Source organism: Corylus avellana, chromosome 5 (genome assembly GCF_965113065.1).
Source record: "Corylus avellana chromosome 5, dhCorAvel1.hap1.2, whole genome shotgun sequence".
NCBI lineage: Eukaryota > Viridiplantae > Streptophyta > Magnoliopsida > Fagales > Betulaceae > Corylus > Corylus avellana.
The window spans coordinates 24,615,860-24,633,556 of record NC_142494.1 but is presented as its reverse complement, the minus strand read 5'-3'; the positions used below and the strand labels follow the sequence as shown (position 1 = coordinate 24,633,556).

Genomic DNA, 17,697 nt, shown 5'->3' with positions numbered 1-17,697 from the left:
AAAAATACATTTCATCTCCTAAAGTATACTAGTAAATTAATAATAACAATTTGTCTTGATATTCAACCTTCTTCTAATTGTAAGCCATAATAGCAACCAACACGTCTTGATTAATTAAACAACCTTTTAGTAAAACTTTGTATTGCTGATTAAAAAAAAAAATTATTTAAACACCAAAATTTCGAATACAATCTATTTTCCTGTTTTCTACTTTTCGTGTCTTTTTTTTGTTTTTATTTTTATTTTTTTAAACACAATCGATCTTGCAAAACTTTTTTCATTTATGAATAATAAACAATTGAACACCAAAAAATGTCACCTTTATTTATTTATTTATTTTTTCTTGTTTCTTTTTGAAAAGAGAAAAGTTCAAAAGAAAAAACTAAATGGATGCACTACAAAAAAAATTACCATTTTCTGACGTGGCAAATAGTACATGTTTTTTGCCACATCACCATTTTCTGACATAACAAAAAATAACACGTCAAAATTTTCTGACGTGTTGAAAATAGTACGTCAGAAAATTCTGACGTGTCCAACTAAATATTGACGTGTCACAAAAAAATAAGTAGGATTTTAAACTTTTTCCCTCTTCTTATTTTCCCTTAACTTTTTTTCCTCTTCTTATTCTTTTCCTCTTCATTTATTTCCCCACACTCTCTCTCTCCCCTCTCAATCTCCCTTTCTCTACACCACTTTCTCTGCCGTGCAGAGAAATTACAAAAAAATAATAATAATTTTAAATTTTAAATTGAAAAAAAAAATTCTAGAAATTTTTTTAAAAAAAAAAATACTTTTTTTTTAATTAATTTTTAAATTTTCTGACGTGCTAAATAGTAACACGTCAAAAAAAAATTTGCTGACTCCTATGTACCTAACATTCAACACATGTCAAAAATGCCACGTCAAAAAAGTTTTTTGACGTGTCAGATACCCTGACACGTCAGAAAACTCCAGTAAGAAAAAAATTATTTTTTTGTGGTGATGAAGAGCATTCGCATCCTGTTCTTTAAACCTTCTTTTTCTTTAAAATTTGATCACACCCTAAAATTATCTCCATAATTATTATTATTATTATTATTATTTGCACAATCACCACCAAGACCTCGACCACCATTTCCACACGCACACGCAGCTTCACCAAGGTGGCTATGGTGAAGTCATCGGTGGAGTAGAGAGAGAGAAAAAGAAAAGAAAAATATGAGAATGAATATTTTAACAGAATAGATCATAAAAAAAAATAATAATAAAAATAAATAAATAAAATAAAAATAAAAATTGGGATTCAGAGTGCTTTCTGAAAGTGACTGAGAAAATTTTGAATAACTGGAAAACTAAATATGTTTCACAAAGAATTTTTTTTTTTTTCCCCTAAGCACACACATGAGCAACAAAACCGAACAACATAGAGTTAAAAAAAAAAAAAAAACAAGGCGGAAAACTGAAAGAGAAAAGAAAGGGAAGGGGGATTAAGGAGGTTTAACATCACTTAGAGGAACCACTTACAGTTGGGAGGAGAAAGGAAATGAGAATGCTTCCAATAGATAGAGAAGCACCTCATATAATAAGATTATGCATAGACTAATTAATTGGTGCTGCTCAAAATCTGGCAAGCAACTTCACAAAGCTCCTTCTAGCCCTTCCTCAACGACTTCACTCCATCCGTTCCAAACATATTGCTTTTGCACTGCTCTTCGAGTAAACAGCTCAGCACAACCCGTTTATTTGAAATTTTTGAATCTTGAGGCGATCTTAAAGTGATGGATTCTGTGACTGTGAAGTTTCAGAAGAATCTTGATGCGATTTTACAGGTGAATGCATGACAGGCTTCGGTGGAAATTGTAAGGACTGAAGACTACCTTCTAACATCTCTATTACCTTACCTATTGATGGCCGATCTGAAGGATTGGTTTGAGTACACCATAAACTCACAATTATCATCTTTTTAACTATGCCTTCTTCCTCCTCTATTATATCCCCCAAATTTTCAAAATTCTCACCTTGTTCAAGTTTCTTATAAATTCCATGTGGAAAATATGTTTCGCTGTTTTCAGAGAGCCCATTATCAAATATCTTTCTTACTCCAACCATTTCAAGAACTAACATTCCGTAGCTGTAGACGTCAGACTTGTGAGAGACCCCACCAAAGTATCGATTAAATACTTCTGGTGCAATGTATCCTGCAGTCCCTCTCATGCCCGTCATTGACACAATACTCTCTTTTGTTTTGTATAGTTTAGCAAGCCCAAAATCAGATATTTTTGGGCGCAAATTTTCATCCAAAAGTATATTGTGTGGTTTAATGTCAAAATGTATGATCCTTGTGTTGCAACCACGGTGCAAGTATTCTAATCCTCGAGCAATGCCAACTGCACTTTGGAACATAGTCTTGTTGTCCAAGTGATAATTTGTAATTGGAGATCCTTTATTATTTATGAACTTATCAAGAGATCCATTAGGCACGAATTCATAGATTAGAGCTCTTTTAGTCCTCTCGTAGCAGAAACCTAAAAGAATGACTATATTAACATGCGATGTTCTACTAATGCTAGCCACTTCGTTGATAAATTCTTCTCCATTACCTTTGGACGTGCTCAGAATTTTCACTGCCACCATACGCCCATCGAGTAGCTTCCCTTTGTATACTGCACCAAATCCTCCTTGTCCTATTTTTTCTTTGAAAGAGTTGGTTATTTTCTTCAAATTTGAATAAGTATATCGCTTTGGGGCCATCAATCCATAACTCTTGATGATTTCCTCAGTCTTGAAGTGATCATTCTTTGCATCTTTTTTCCACCAAACCATTGAATTACTTGAAAAGTGTCCTCTCTTAAAGCTATAGATAATCACGAAAGAGATCACTGCGACCACCGCAATCCCTGTGCAAATGCCTACACACGAAGAATGTTTTAGGTCGTTTACTTCATTCGGGCAGAAAAAAAGGAAGAAAAATTAACAAACAATATATTGTAGACATGACACGTACATTCTTTTAAAACTTACAAAAAGATAAATTTCTTTTCATTATAATATCTTTTATCTTATATTGATCACCATACCAATTGCCGTTATAAGCTGCCAATTGCGCTTCGGAGATTGTTCTGCAACAAGAACACAAAACAATGTTACAACTAAAAAAAATGCAACATGTCTCTATTGTTAATATTATCTAATTTCCTACTTACTGTATTTTTCATATACTAGCTAATATCGCCTCACACCTTTATAACTTAAGCCACACATTCAATAGAATCTTTTCAATTCTTTTATCAACTGATTTATATATGAAAGTTCATTCGCCATAGCTAGGTTAGAGACTAATTATTGGCCTGTACGTCTACAAGATTTTGTAATTGGTCATGAGGGTTAAATTATATTCCTTCTTGTTTCCAGTTTTGGGGTTATTTTAGAAACAATTTTAAATATTGAATCTTTCGTTATTTAAATCATTTATCTGCCCTACTTTTAGTGATTTATCGTTCAAAAAATTAAAAATGATTCACTAATAAAATTATAAAGGCTGTTACTTTTTATAAAATGATTCATCTCTCATACAATGAATTCCTTGTCGTATGTTCTATTAATATTTGTTAGGGTCCGTTTGGGAGTGCCTTTTTAAAAAAATAATCTGTGTTTTTAAACCAAATTGCAATTTTGGAGTGTTTGAGATTGCGATTTAAAAAACGCAAATTTTAAAATCGTGAAAAAATTTATGATTTCTATAAGCTGACTAGAAAATGTTTATTTGAAAATGTGTGAATTTAAACCAAAATCAAGATTTTCCTTAAAAAATTATTTGAGGTAATATTTATCTATTTGGTCATGAAATCGCAATTATATGCTAATTAATGTTTTCAAAACACTTAATTGATAAAAAAAATATTTTTTAACATGTTTTATTAAACGTATATGCGATTTTAAAAAGTAAAAATTTTAAAAACGCACACTTTAAAAATGCAATTTTTAAAATCGTATTTCCAAACAAATCCTTAATAAATAGTAGAATACATTGTTTTTTGGCCGATTTGGAACCCAACAAGTCAAAAAGCTACAAAGGAGTAAGGACCGCTTATTAATTATTCTCCCCTAAAAAGCTAAAAGTATATTTCAGTAAATTTTGTAGTCGTTAATTATTTATTAGCTTTAACTATTTGTTTTAGAAAAATACTTTTTAGCATTTTGGTCTTCATTTTGTCTTCTTTATCCATTTTTTTTTTTTTTTTTTTTTTTTTTTTGGTTTGGGAGTCAAATATGCTAATTCTGTCACAAATTTAAGGAGTCAATCTTGAGACAAATTAATTAAAGGCCTACAATATATATATATTGGAAGCATCTTGGTAACCTCAAAATTTGCATTTTAGCATCTAACCCCCCAAACTGAGAAGAAATTAACCAAAGACAAGACATGATGACAATCAGACACCAAATGTAAGATCATGGATCAATCCACAACCAGAAAGCCCTTCAGACAAAATTTTAATCTTGAAAGAAGGACAAAGTTGTCTTGCCTCTTCAGACACGAGAGAGTCGTTAACATGTAGTATCTGTTTTCAATGGGCAAGTCGTCTAATCGAGTAGAGGTGGAAGATTTAAATATATACTCGAATCAGAAAGAAGGGCATGGCCTAAAATATGCTAGTGGACCTAATTTATCGAACACATGCATCTCACTTATCGTTACCCGCAGAGCTCCTATAGTCCTATAGACTGAAAGATAAAATCAAATAAATATTGGGTCTCGGTCAATAGTCAAAAAATCTCATGAACTCAGCTCAGGAATGCCATCACCTACTGTAATGCTATTGCATAAAACCGGCTGGAAAACGACTTGAAATTACAACTACTGCTCGGCGCTGGTTGGGGTAAAAGTAGAAAATAAGGGACGTACATACCTGATTCACTAGAAGGCACTTGGGTGTCTCCGGCAGCACATATTTTTAACCCGTTTGATGATTGATTTGGGCAGTAGCAAGTTGTTTGATTCGTAATCTGGTCGTATCCACAAACCCCCTTAGACACGGTGCAGGCAATACAAGATGGATCCTCCTTCCACTTCACATCGAATCCTCTTTTGATGATGTCTTCAATTCTTGACAAATTACCTATACCTTGATAAAGAGTTGCAAGAACGGGAACAACCACGCTTTTTGCACAAACCACAGGGACGATAGGGTCTTGTATGTAAACGCCTTCATTAAGGGTCCCATCAACGGAGCAGAAGGATATTGGTGGATACTTGGTTGAAAAAGAAGGGCAACCATAGAGTAACGTAATGTTAACGTATAAGCCAGGGCCATATTCAAAAAGCTCTGGATCGAGGGCGGTGTTCTCCCAAACTGGTGAACAAATTCCATCCAAGAAATCCTCCCTCACAATTTTGAGGGTTTTGACGCCAGCATCGGCACTCAAAACGCGGTATTCCAGGTTCATAATTTCGATGCTAGTGATATTTTTCGCACAATCGAGCTTTGAATCTGGATTGCCGCAGGCTTGGGTCGGCCATCACCCCAGAATGGATAACCCAAGTCAGTGATGCTCCCGCAGTCAAACTGGTTGCTACAACTTGTATACCAATCATAGGAGCATAAACACACCGGAACCTCGACGAAAACCAACAACATAATCGAAGAAGGAAAGCCAGGAATCCATTTCTGGGAAAGAGATCAAAGTGATGGATGAAATGAAGAATAGGTGAGGTATTTGAGACTGTCTCAAGGAAACAACGGCAAATATAATTATGTGACATCACTCGATGAGAAAACAATATTAAGGCCAGTGATTAAAGAAGAAGACTTCAGACTTTGGAATGTATTGACTTGAAAGCCAAATGGTGAATCGCATTTCTGTGTATGGAGGACGATTTTCTTAAATGGGATAAGCTATTGTTTGACTAAACACACGAATCTTTTCACTTCAAGTATGGACAGACTGCCTTTCCATTTCTCTGACTTCAATCGGTTCTTCATCCAACTCCTCCAATTAAATTGCTCAGCAAAAATAATCTTCCATTGAAAAAATAAACTAGGGGTATCACAAGACATTTACTAGAAAATGCCTTCTTCGGTCCGATTAACCTGCTCATTCTCAACAAACCACCAAGCCAGCCCGCTGTTAGCTGGCCTAACCCAACCTAACCTAGGCTGCTCAGCTGGTCGAACCCAATTTGATCTGGCCTGGTCGGACCCAGGTGCAATTACATGACGTGGCATCCATCTTCCATTTAATCCGTCAATCCAATTAATTCCACCTACATAATCGCAGGGCCCGGACTGCATTTTAATAACATTTAAGTCCCACCTACCAAACAAAAGTAGTATAATGGTGTGACCTTTCCTTTTATCGTGCTTTGAAATCTGTAAACCTATTCAATGTGATCATGTACCTTATACGCAAATATATATATATATATATATATATATATATATATATATATACGGGGTAATTAATCATAGAAATTAGAGAATAATTAATGACTTTAGCCTTATTTCAAAATTACTTCAAAATTTCATCATACCCCTTGAAAGTCTCCGAGCACTGACATCCTTTTTGTGAAACACGGAAGGACCAAATTTTCTCCTGACTCCCATCATCATCTTCATCATATAAAATTATGTGAACGAAGGAATTATTGCCAATTTCGCTAAGGCGTGGTGAGAGCTCTATTTCGATTTGGAAGTCTTATGTTCGAAGTACTATTTCATTCAACATCTTTGAATTGTGATTTTCCAATGAATTGGAAAATTGAGAGATTCTTTTGACCGCTATTTAAAGGAGAGAAATGATTCATTTTTTCTTTCAGTTCTTCTCTCATCCTCTCAATTTTTAAAATTATCATTGAATCTCTTTTAACTCCCCAACAACAAAATTGATAAAGAGACAAAACACTTTTGAACTGGGAAACAAATACCCCATAGCTTCTTAGAAACTTACCGCTCTTGAAAAAGTCCACCAAAAAGATGCCTTAAAACATCACCTTTTATTTACTCAAGTTTTCCTTTATCCTATTGAGCCCCCTAAGTTTTGACTAATTATTCCTAACAAATGACAGATGAAGGCCTGACAAAAATTATTCTCTAGACATGACCTCCTGCAGGCCTCTCCCGCATAGGCGCATATTCTCCTATAGACAAAATACTTCTGCTTACTAGCGATTATGTCAGGAAGAACACTGTGAATATAATCTAATTTCCTATTAACTATATTTTTCTTATAAATTTTTATCAGCTGATTTATACAGAGAGTTTCGTTTGCTTTAGATTGGAAACTAATGATGATTGACTGGCTACAAAGATTTTGGATTTGCTCATGCTGCTTAAATTATATTCGGTCTTGTTATCACTTCTTGGATTATTTTCGATACAATTTTTAAATATTGAATCTTTATATCTGCTTTTCTTGTAATGATTTATCATTCACTGAATAACTGAAAAATGATCGGTAATGAATTTATAATGGTTAAGAGAGCCCTTATCATGTGGTCAAACCTTAAAAGTGGTGTTTTGCAACATCCAACCATCTTGTGACACCTCATCTATTTAAGAAAAATGTAAAAAATAAAACTGAGAACAAAAACACCGAATCAAAATGAAAATAATAATAATAATAATAAAAAAAAAATTAAAAAAAAATCCAAGCTACTCGACGACCCATGGCCATACCTATGAGAACCCGCCAAAAACCCACAAAACCCAGCCTGAAAAACTCATTTCTAATGCCAAAAATCCGTTTTTAATGCCTCAAAAATCATTTCTAATGTCTTAAAACTCGTTTTTAGATTCAAATATCAAATCTAGAGGTAAAATGTTAACCCTTAGGAAATTTTATCACCCTAATGCCGGAGAAGATGTCCGTTAAATTGAAGGTTCACTCTTTCCCTGTTAAATGAGAAGAAGAAGGAAAAAGAAGAAATGGGAGAGGTTGTCGGCAGGACTGAAGAAATGGGAAAGAAGAATAAATAAGGAAAAATCTAGTGTTTTAAGCTGTAAGATAATTTTGTGCATTTTACTTATGTGACAGTTGTTGATTCGGGGCTACAAAAGTTGGGTTTTAAGGCCCATCCACATTGAAGTTAAATCCAATGGTTAATTAATTACTACTTTGTGCATAAGTAAAATATTCAGGATTGTACTCATCCTTTCTACTCATACAATGAAATTTCTCGTATATTCTATTAATATTTTTTAGTAAATAGTAGCTAGAAACATATATGGAAAGTGGAAACCGCGTATTAGATTAGATTAGAGGCCTACCTAATTTTGTTGTTTATTTTTGGTCCCACTTGGAGCCCAGTAAGTCAAAAAGCTAAAGGAACGCTAATTAATTAATTAATTATTCTCCCCTAATTGAAAAGCTCAGTACTCAGTAGTGGCTACTTATTTCTTAGCTTAACTGGTTTGTTTTACCAAAAGTTAACAACAGTTTCAGGTCACTCGCTGGGTTTAACAACATTTACGTTTTTTTTTTAATCAATTTAAACTTTTAAAATAAGTATGATCTAACACGTACCTGATTTTGATGGTGAGGAAATATTGCATGTTGGACACGCGAACGCTGCAGCATCCACCTTCCATTCCACATCGAATCCTTCTCTAATGACTTGCTCCAATATTTCCGACGAAATGAATGCATCTGGGCGGAGAGGATTAGGAACTGGGACAACCACGCTTCCATTACATTCCTTAGGCCCATGAGCTCCCAGCTCCACGTGCACTTCCCCACTTGTGGGGCAAGTGAAGTGTCCAGGGTGTGGATAAGGTAACCAAGAAGAGGGACAACCGTAGGCTAATGTAATATTCTGGTAACCGGGGTGAAAATCAAACAGGTTGGGGTCGAGAGTGGTATTCAATAATTCCGGCGAACAAATTCCAGTCGAGAAATCCTCTCGTGAAATTTTGAGTATTTGGGTTTTGAGATCGACCTCTAGCACGCGGTATGTCACGTTCATAATCTCTATGGTAGTAACACTTCCCTCGCAGTGAAGCTTCAATCCAGGAGACCCACAATTACTGGGTCGGGTATCTTCCCAGAAAGGAAACCCGACGTTATTGATCCCTCCGCAGTTGAACAGTTTGCTACAGCTTGATGGGTCCACATCATCATCATCGCATAGAGATCCTGGAATCCCGACGAAAGTTACAAAGAATAAGAAATAGAAAGAAATAAGAAAAGGAGACGGCGAGAGAAGCCAGGAATCCATTTCCTGAGAGGAATAATTAAGGTTGGGTAGGATAATTATCTTTTGTATAAAGGAAAATACAGGAAACAGATATGAGTGATTATCGAGCAGTACTAGTGGGGAAGATGACAATTGGTGGAAGACTTTGGAAGTCTTGTTGACTTAATCTATGATGCCCAACCACTTTGTCGACCAAGACCCGGGTTGAACTTAAATACATGATTAATTAGAGAATAATTTATATGGCCATTGAGAAGAGATAATTTGAATGAAACATTCTTAAAAAATAAAAAAATAAAAAAATAAACATAACATAACAAATTTTTCAAAAACATGAATAAAAAGAAAAAGAAAGAAATCCTGTAGAAATAATATTTGTGGATAGTCTACTTTTAAAAAATAAATAGCTAAATTAATTAAAATAAAATAAAAATGTGCTAAACCGGACATGAATATATGGTATAATTCCCAGCAGCTTCCTCGTCATTTTCTCTACATTTAAGGATTTAAACTACTTTTTACTTCCTATGTCAAAATACATCCTAATAATTTCCCTTAATTTTCCCTATATCACATATATATATATATATATATATATGAGAGGAGAGATGAGAAAGAATTGTGAGACATGAAAGGAGAGAAAAGGGAGAATCATATATATATTTTTTTAATAATCTTAAAGATTGCAATAGTGGTATATTGGGTTCCACTGTAGTAATCTTAATGTTTAAGGTTCATTTAAGGAGTCTGCTATGAGATTTTTTTGTGATTTTTGAACATATTTCTTAAACTTAAGGAACAGACTCGCTATAAGAGAGTTGTCGAAAATACTCTAAGGTTTGAAATAAGATATTTTATAAAACAAAATCAGCATCGTTTTGATGGGAATACGTATTCATTTAATTCTCATCAGCCCATACCCTACCCAACAGCTCAGCCTTTGCTCTCCCAAAAATCCTTGTTGATCGGAGAAATCTTCTTTCATTAATGACGAAGAAGCTAGAGTTCTTTCTTAACCAAACTTATCTCACATTTCTTCATGCAACTAGTTTTTCCCAATTTTTTAATCTAACTCTAGTAAAAACAAAAACAATCTAATAGCTGAGTATCATAATATTAATTAAATGATTATATTTATTATTTCATACTAACTTAAAATTTTGACATAAACAGTTATTTAACATAGTATTAAATAAAGGTTTTAAGTTTAAACTTTATGTAAGTAAAGAAAAGTTTGAGAAACCAATTAACCAAAGAATACATCATAGATACCCTTAAGGGCTAGTTTGTGATTGCGTTTGAGGGGCTTAAAAGTGTTTTTAACATTCAAAAGTTTGTTTGAAAAAAAAAAAATACTCGTTTGGTAAAAAAAAATTAAAAAGATTTTTTAAGGGTCTAAAAAACCTAAAAATTGCCGAAACACACTTTTGACAAAAGCTTAAAAATGAAACTTTTGCCCAAAAGCTCTTTTTTGACTTAAAAACTTTATTTTTCCAACGCAATTCCAAACAAGCTCTAAATAAATTAACTTTTTTTTTTTTTTTTTTAGCGTTTCTCTCATGCCATATAGGGTACACCCAACCTTGAAAAAAATACATTTCATCTCCTAAAGTATACTAGTAAATTAATAATAACAATTTGTCTTGATATTCAACCTTCTTCTAATTGTAAGCCATAATAGCAACCAACACGTCTTGATTAATTAAACAACCTTTTAGTAAAACTTTGTATTGCTGATTAAAAAAAAAATTATTTAAACACCAAAATTTCGAATACAATCTATTTTCCTGTTTTCTACTTTTCGTGTCTTTTTTTTTGTTTTTATTTTTATTTTTTTAAACACAATCGATCTTGCAAAACTTTTTTCATTTATGAATAATAAACAATTGAACACCAAAAAATGTCACCTTTATTTATTTATTTATTCTTGTTTCTTTTTGAAAAGAGAAAAGTTCAAAAGAAAAAACTAAATGGATGCACTACAAAAAAATTACTATTTTCTGACGTAGCAAATAGTACATGTTTTTTGCCACGTCACCATTTTCTGACATAACAAAAAATAACACGTCAAAATTTTCTGACGTGTTGAAAATAGTACGTCAGAAAATTCTGACGTGTCCAACTAAATATTGACGTGTCACAAAAAAATAAGTAGGATTTTAAACTTTTTCCCTCTTCTTATTTTCCCTTAACTTTTTTTCCTCTTCTTATTCTTTTCCTCTTCATTTATTTCCCCACACTCTCTCTCTCCTCTCTCAATCTCCCTTTCTCTACACCACTTTCTCTGCACGGCAATTACAAAAAAATAATAATAATTTTAAATTTTAAATTGAAAAAAAAAATTCTAGAAATTTTTTTTTAAAAAAAAATACTTTTTTTTTAATTAATTTTTAAATTTTCTGACGTGCTAAATAGTAACACATCAAAAAAAAAATTTGCTGACTCCTATGTACCTAACATTCAACACATATCAAAAATGCCACGTCAAAAAAGTTTTTTGACGTGTCAGATACCCTGACACGTCAGAAAACTCCAGTAAGAAAAAAATTATTTTTTTGTGGTGATGAAGAGCATTCGCATCCTGTTCTTTAAACCTTCTTTTTCTTTAAAATTTGATCACACCCTAAAATTATGTCCATAATTATTATTATTATTATTATTATTTGCACAATCACCACCAAGACCTCGACCACCATTTCCACACGCACACGCAGCTTCACCAAGGTGGCTATGGTGAAGTCATCGGTGGAGTAGAGAGAGAGAAAAAGAAAAGAAAAATATGAGAATGAATATTTTAACAGAATAGATCATAAAAAAAAAATAAAAAAAAATAAATAAATAAATAAAATAAAAATAAAAATTGGGATTCAGAGTGCTTTCTGAAAGTGACTGAGAAAATTTTGAATAACTGGAAAACTAAATATGTTTCACAAAGAATTTTTTTTTTTTTCCCCTAAGCACACACATGAGCAACAAAACCGAACAACATAGAGTTAAAAAAAAAAAAAAAAAACAAGGCGGAAAACTGAAAGAGAAAAGAAAGGGAAGGGGGATTAAGGAGGTTTAACATCACTTAGAGGAACCACTTACAGTTGGGAGGAGAAAGGAAATGAGAATGCTTCCAATAGATAGAGAAGCACCTCATATAATAAGATTATGCATAGACTAATTAATTGGTGCTGCTCAAAATCTGGCAAGCAACTTCTAGCCCTTCCTCAACGACTTCACTCCATCCGTTCCAAACATATTGCTTTTGCACTGCTCTTCGAGTAAACAGCTCAGCACAACCCGTTTATTTGAAATTTTTGAATCTTGAGGCGATCTTAAAGTGATGGATTCTGTGACTGTGAAGTTGCAGAAGAATCTTGATGCGATTTTACAGGTGAATGCATGACAGGCTTCGGTGGAAATTGTAAGGACTGAAGACTACCTTCTAACATCTCTATTACCTTACCTATTGATGGCCGATCTGAAGGATTGGTTTGAGTGCACCATAAACTCACAATTATCATCTTTTTAACTATGCCTTCTTCCTCCTCTATTATATCCCCCAAATTTTCAAAATTCTCACCTTGTTCAAGTTTCTTATAAATTCCATGTGGAAAATATGTTTCGCTATTTTCAGAGAGCCCATTATCAAATTTCTTTCTTACTCCAACCATTTCAAGAACTAACATTCTGTAGCTGTAGACGTCAGACTTGTGAGAGACCCCACCAAAGTATCGATTAAATACTTCTGGTGCAATGTATCCTGCAGTCCCTCTCATGCCCGTCATTGACACAATACTCTCTTTTGTTTTGCATAGTTTAGCAAGCCCAAAATCAGATATTTTTGGGCGCAAATTTTCATCCAAAAGTATATTGTGTGGTTTAATGTCAAAATGTATGATCCTTGTGTTGCAACCACGGTGCAAGTATTCTAATCCTCGAGTAATGCCAACTGCAATTTGGAACATAGTCTTGTTGTCCAAGTGATAATTTGTAATTGGAGATCCTTTATTATTTATGAACTTATCAAGAGATCCATTAGGCACGAATTCATAGATTAGAGCTCTTTTAGTCCTCTCGTAGCAGAAACCTAGAAGAGTGACTATATTAACATGCGATGTTCTACTAATGCTAGCCACTTCGTTGATAAATTCTTCTCCATTACCTTTGGACGTGCTCAGAATTTTCACTGCCACCATACGCCCATCGAGTAGCTTCCCTTTGTATACTGCACCAAATCCTCCTTGTCCTATTTTTTCTTTGAAAGAGTTGGTTATTTTCTTCAAATTTGAATAAGTATATCGCATTGGGGCCATCAATCCATAACTCTTGATGATTTCCTCAGTCTTGAAGTGATCATTCTTTGCATCTTTTTTCCACCAAACCATTGAATTACTTGAAAAGTGTCCTCTCTTAAAGCTATAGATAATCACGAAAGAGATCACTGCGACCACCGCAATCCCTGTGCAAATGCCTACACACGAAGAATGTTTTAGGTCGTTTACTTCATTCGGGCAGAAAAAAAGGAAGAAAAATTAACAAACAATATATTGTAGACATGACACGTACATTCTTTTAAAACTTACAAAAAGATAAATTTCTTTTCATTATAATATCTTTTATCTTATATTGATCACCATACCAATTGCCGTTATAAGCTGCCAATTGCGCTTCGGAGATTGTTCTGCAACAAGAACACAAAACAATGTTACAACTAAAAAAAATGCAACATGTCTCTATTGTTAATATTATCTAATTTCCTACTTACTGTATTTTTCTTATACTAGCTAATATCGCCTCACACCTTTATAACTTAAGCCACACATTCAATAGAATCTTTTCAATTCTTTTATCAACTGATTTATATATGAAAGTTCATTCGCCATAGCTAGGTTAGAGACTAATTATTGGCCTGTACGTCTACAAGATTTTGGAATTGGTCATGAGGGTTAAATTATATTCCTTCTTGTTTCCAGTTTTGGGGTTATTTTAGAAACAATTTTAAATATTGAATCTTTCGTTATTTAAATCATTTATCTGCCCTACTTTTAGTGATTTATCGTTCAAAAAATTAAAAATGATTCACTAATAAAATTATAAAGGCTGTTACTTTTTATAAAATGATTCATCTCTCATACAATGAATTCCTTGTCGTATGTTCTATTAATATTTGTTAGGGTCTGTTTGGGAGTGCTTTTTTTAAAAAATAATTTATGTTTTTAAACTAAATTGCAATTTTGGAGTGTTTGAGATTGCGATTTAAAAAACGCAAATTTTAAAATCGTAAAAAAATCTATGATTTCTATAAGCTGACTAGAAAATGTTTATTTGAAAAAGTGTGAATTTAAACCAAAATCAAGATTTTCCTTAAAAAAATATTTGAGGTAATATTTATCTATTTGGTCATGAAATCGCAATTATATGCTAATTAATGTTATCAAAACACTTAATTGATAAAAAAAATATTTTTTAACATGTTTTATTAAACGTATATGCGATTTTAAAAAGTAAAAATTTTAAAAACGCACACTTTAAAAATACAATTTTTAAAATCGTATTTCCAAACAAATCCTTAATAAATAGTAGAATACATTGTTTTTTGGCCGATTTGGAACCCAACAAGTCAAAAAGCTACAAAGGAGTAAGGACCGCTTATTAATTATTCTCCCCTAAAAAGCTAAAAGTATATTTCAGTAAATTTTGTAGTCGTTAATTATTTATTAGCTTTAACTATTTGTTTTAGAAAAATACTTTTTAGCATTTTGGTCTTTTTTTTTTTTTTTTTTTTTTTTTGGTTTGGGAGTCAAATATGCTAATTCTGTCACAAATTTAAGGAGTCAATCTTGAGACAAATTAATTAAAGGCCTACAATATATATATATTGGAAGCATCTTGGTAACCTCAAAATTTGCATTTTACCATCTAATTAGACCCCAAACTGAGAAGAAATTAACCAAAGACAAGATATGATGACAATCAGACACCAAATGTAAGATCATTGATCCATCTACAACCAGAAAGCCCTTCAGACAAAATTTTAATCTTGAAAGAAGGACAAAGTTGTTTTGCCTCTTCAGACACGCGAGAGTCGTTAACATGTAGTATCTGTTTTCAATGGGCAAGTCGTCTAATCGAGTAGAAATGTATACTCGAATCAGAAAGAAGGGCATGGCCTAAAATATGCTAGTGGACCTAATTTATCAAATACATCTCACTTATCGTTACCCGCAGAGCTCCTATATATAGTCCTATAGAGTGAAAGATAAAATAAAATAAATATTGGGTCTCGGTCAATAGTCAAAAAATCTCATGAACTCAGCTCAGGAATGCCATCACCTACTGTAATGCTATTGCATAAAACCGGCTGGAAAACAACTTGAAATTACAACTACTTCTCGGCGCTGGCTCAGGTAGAAGTAGAAAGTAAGGGACATACATACCTGATTCACTAGAAGGCGCTTGGGTGTCTCCGGCAGCACATGTTTTTAACCCGTTTGATGTTTGATTTGGGCAATAGCAAGTTGTTTGATTCGTAATCTGGTCGTATCCACAAACCCCCTTAGACACGGTGCAGGCAATACAAGCTGGATCCTCCTTCCACTTCACATCGAATCCTATTTCGATGATGTCTTCAATTCTTGACGAATTACCTATACTTGCAAGAATAGGAACAACCACGCTTTGTGCACAAACCCCAGGGACTTGAGGGTCTTGTATGTAAACGCCTTTATTAGCGGTCCCATTAACGGAGCAAGAGGATATTGATGTATAATTGGGAAAAGAAGGGCAACCATAGAATAACGTAATGTCGTCGTAGAAAGGGCCATATTCAAAAAGCTCTAGATCGAGGGTGGTATCCTCCCAAACTGGTGAACAAATTCCATCCAAGAAGTCCTCCCTCACAATTTTGAGGGTTTTGGAGTCAGGATCGGCACTCAAAACGCGGTATTCCAAGTTCCTAATTTGGATGCTAGTGATATTTTTCTTACAAATGAGCTTTAAATCTGGATTGCCGCAGCCATCGGGTCGGCCATGACCCCAGAATGGATAACCCAAGTCGGTGATGCTCCCGCAGTCAAACCGGTTGCTACAACTTGTATACCAATCATAGGAGCATAAACACACCGGAACCTCGACGAAAACCAACAACATAATGAAGAAGGAAAGCCAGGAATCCATTTCTGGGAAAGAGATAAAAGTGATGGATGAAATGAAGAATAGGTGAGGTATTTGAGATTTGTCTCAAGGAAACAACGGCAAATATAATTATGTGACATCACTCGATGGGAAAACAATATTAAGGCCAGTGATTAAAGAAGAAGACTTCAGACTTTGGAATGTATTGGCTTGAAAGCCAAATGGTGAATCGCATTTCGGTGTATGGAGGACGATTTTCTTAAATGGGATAAGCTATTGTTTGACTAAACACACGAATCTTTTCACTCCAAGTATGGACAGACTGCCTTTCCATTTCTCTGACTTCAATCGGTTCTTCATCCAACTCCACCAATTAAATTGCTCAGCAAAAATAATCCTCCAATGAAAAAATAGACTTGGCGTATCACACAAGAAATTTACTAGAAAATGCCTTACCGGCTCATTCTCAACAAACCACCAAGCCAGTCCACTGTTAGCTGGCGTAATCCAACCTAACCTAGGCTGCTCAGCTGGTCGAACCCAATTTGATCTCGCCTGGTCGGACCCAGGTGCAATTACATGACGTGGCATCCATCTTCCCTTTAATCCGTCAATCCAATTAATTCCATACCTAATGGGTTTCAATGTGCACATCTTTTATATACTTTTTTTCTTTATACGGTTGATTTTAGATTAACAATATTACACGTTAATGATATAGATGATAGACATACAAATGTGGTATGCATAAAAAATAAGTGAATAATGTTATTTGAAAAATATGATTATCTCTCTCTCTTTAAAGAATATTTATTTTTCTAAGTATATACTAAACTAAATATTTCATTAACCGAATTTGGCCAATGTTATGCAATCAATCAAATCAAAAATATTAAAAAAAAAAAAAAAAAAAAAAAAAAAGGAAAAGGAAAATAAAAATAGACTTAAATTAATAGTTTTCAAATTTAGTTAATTATCTTCTTTATATTATTACTCTCAATGGGCTCACTATTCTAGTCTCCCCTATTTTTTATTGTTCTACTTTTATATTGTTTCAAGACAATTAAAAACAAAAACAAAAACCATAAATAATTGTCTTTTGCCGGTCCCATTGGACCCTGTTGACCACGCTAGTCACCATGCACCCAGAGACGGGGGAGGGGGGGACCGGGTAGGCCATGGTCCCCCCAAAATAAGGAAAAAAAAAAAAGTAAAAAAAAAAAAAAAAAAAAATGGAAAGAAAGTAAAGTAATGTTTTAAGGTTAGTCATTTGGTCCCCTCCAAAAAAAAATCTAGCTTTATTTTTAAAAATTTTGGCCATATCCAATAAAAATTTTTGGCCATTTTCTTAATTTTTTGGGGTCATACCCATTAAGTTTTTTGTTTTTATTTTTGGT

At 33.5% G+C, this 17,697-nt stretch overlaps 2 pseudogenes; both read right to left on the bottom strand.

The window, feature by feature from the left end:
- Positions 1-1,752: 1,752 nt before the first annotated feature.
- Positions 1,753-9,279, bottom strand: LOC148585956 (LEAF RUST 10 DISEASE-RESISTANCE LOCUS RECEPTOR-LIKE PROTEIN KINASE-like 2.3 pseudogene; annotated as a pseudogene).
- A 3,219-nt stretch (positions 9,280-12,498) lies between these two features.
- On the bottom strand, positions 12,499-16,546 carry LOC148585955 (LEAF RUST 10 DISEASE-RESISTANCE LOCUS RECEPTOR-LIKE PROTEIN KINASE-like 2.3 pseudogene; annotated as a pseudogene).
- Between the last annotated feature and the right edge of the window lie 1,151 nt (positions 16,547-17,697).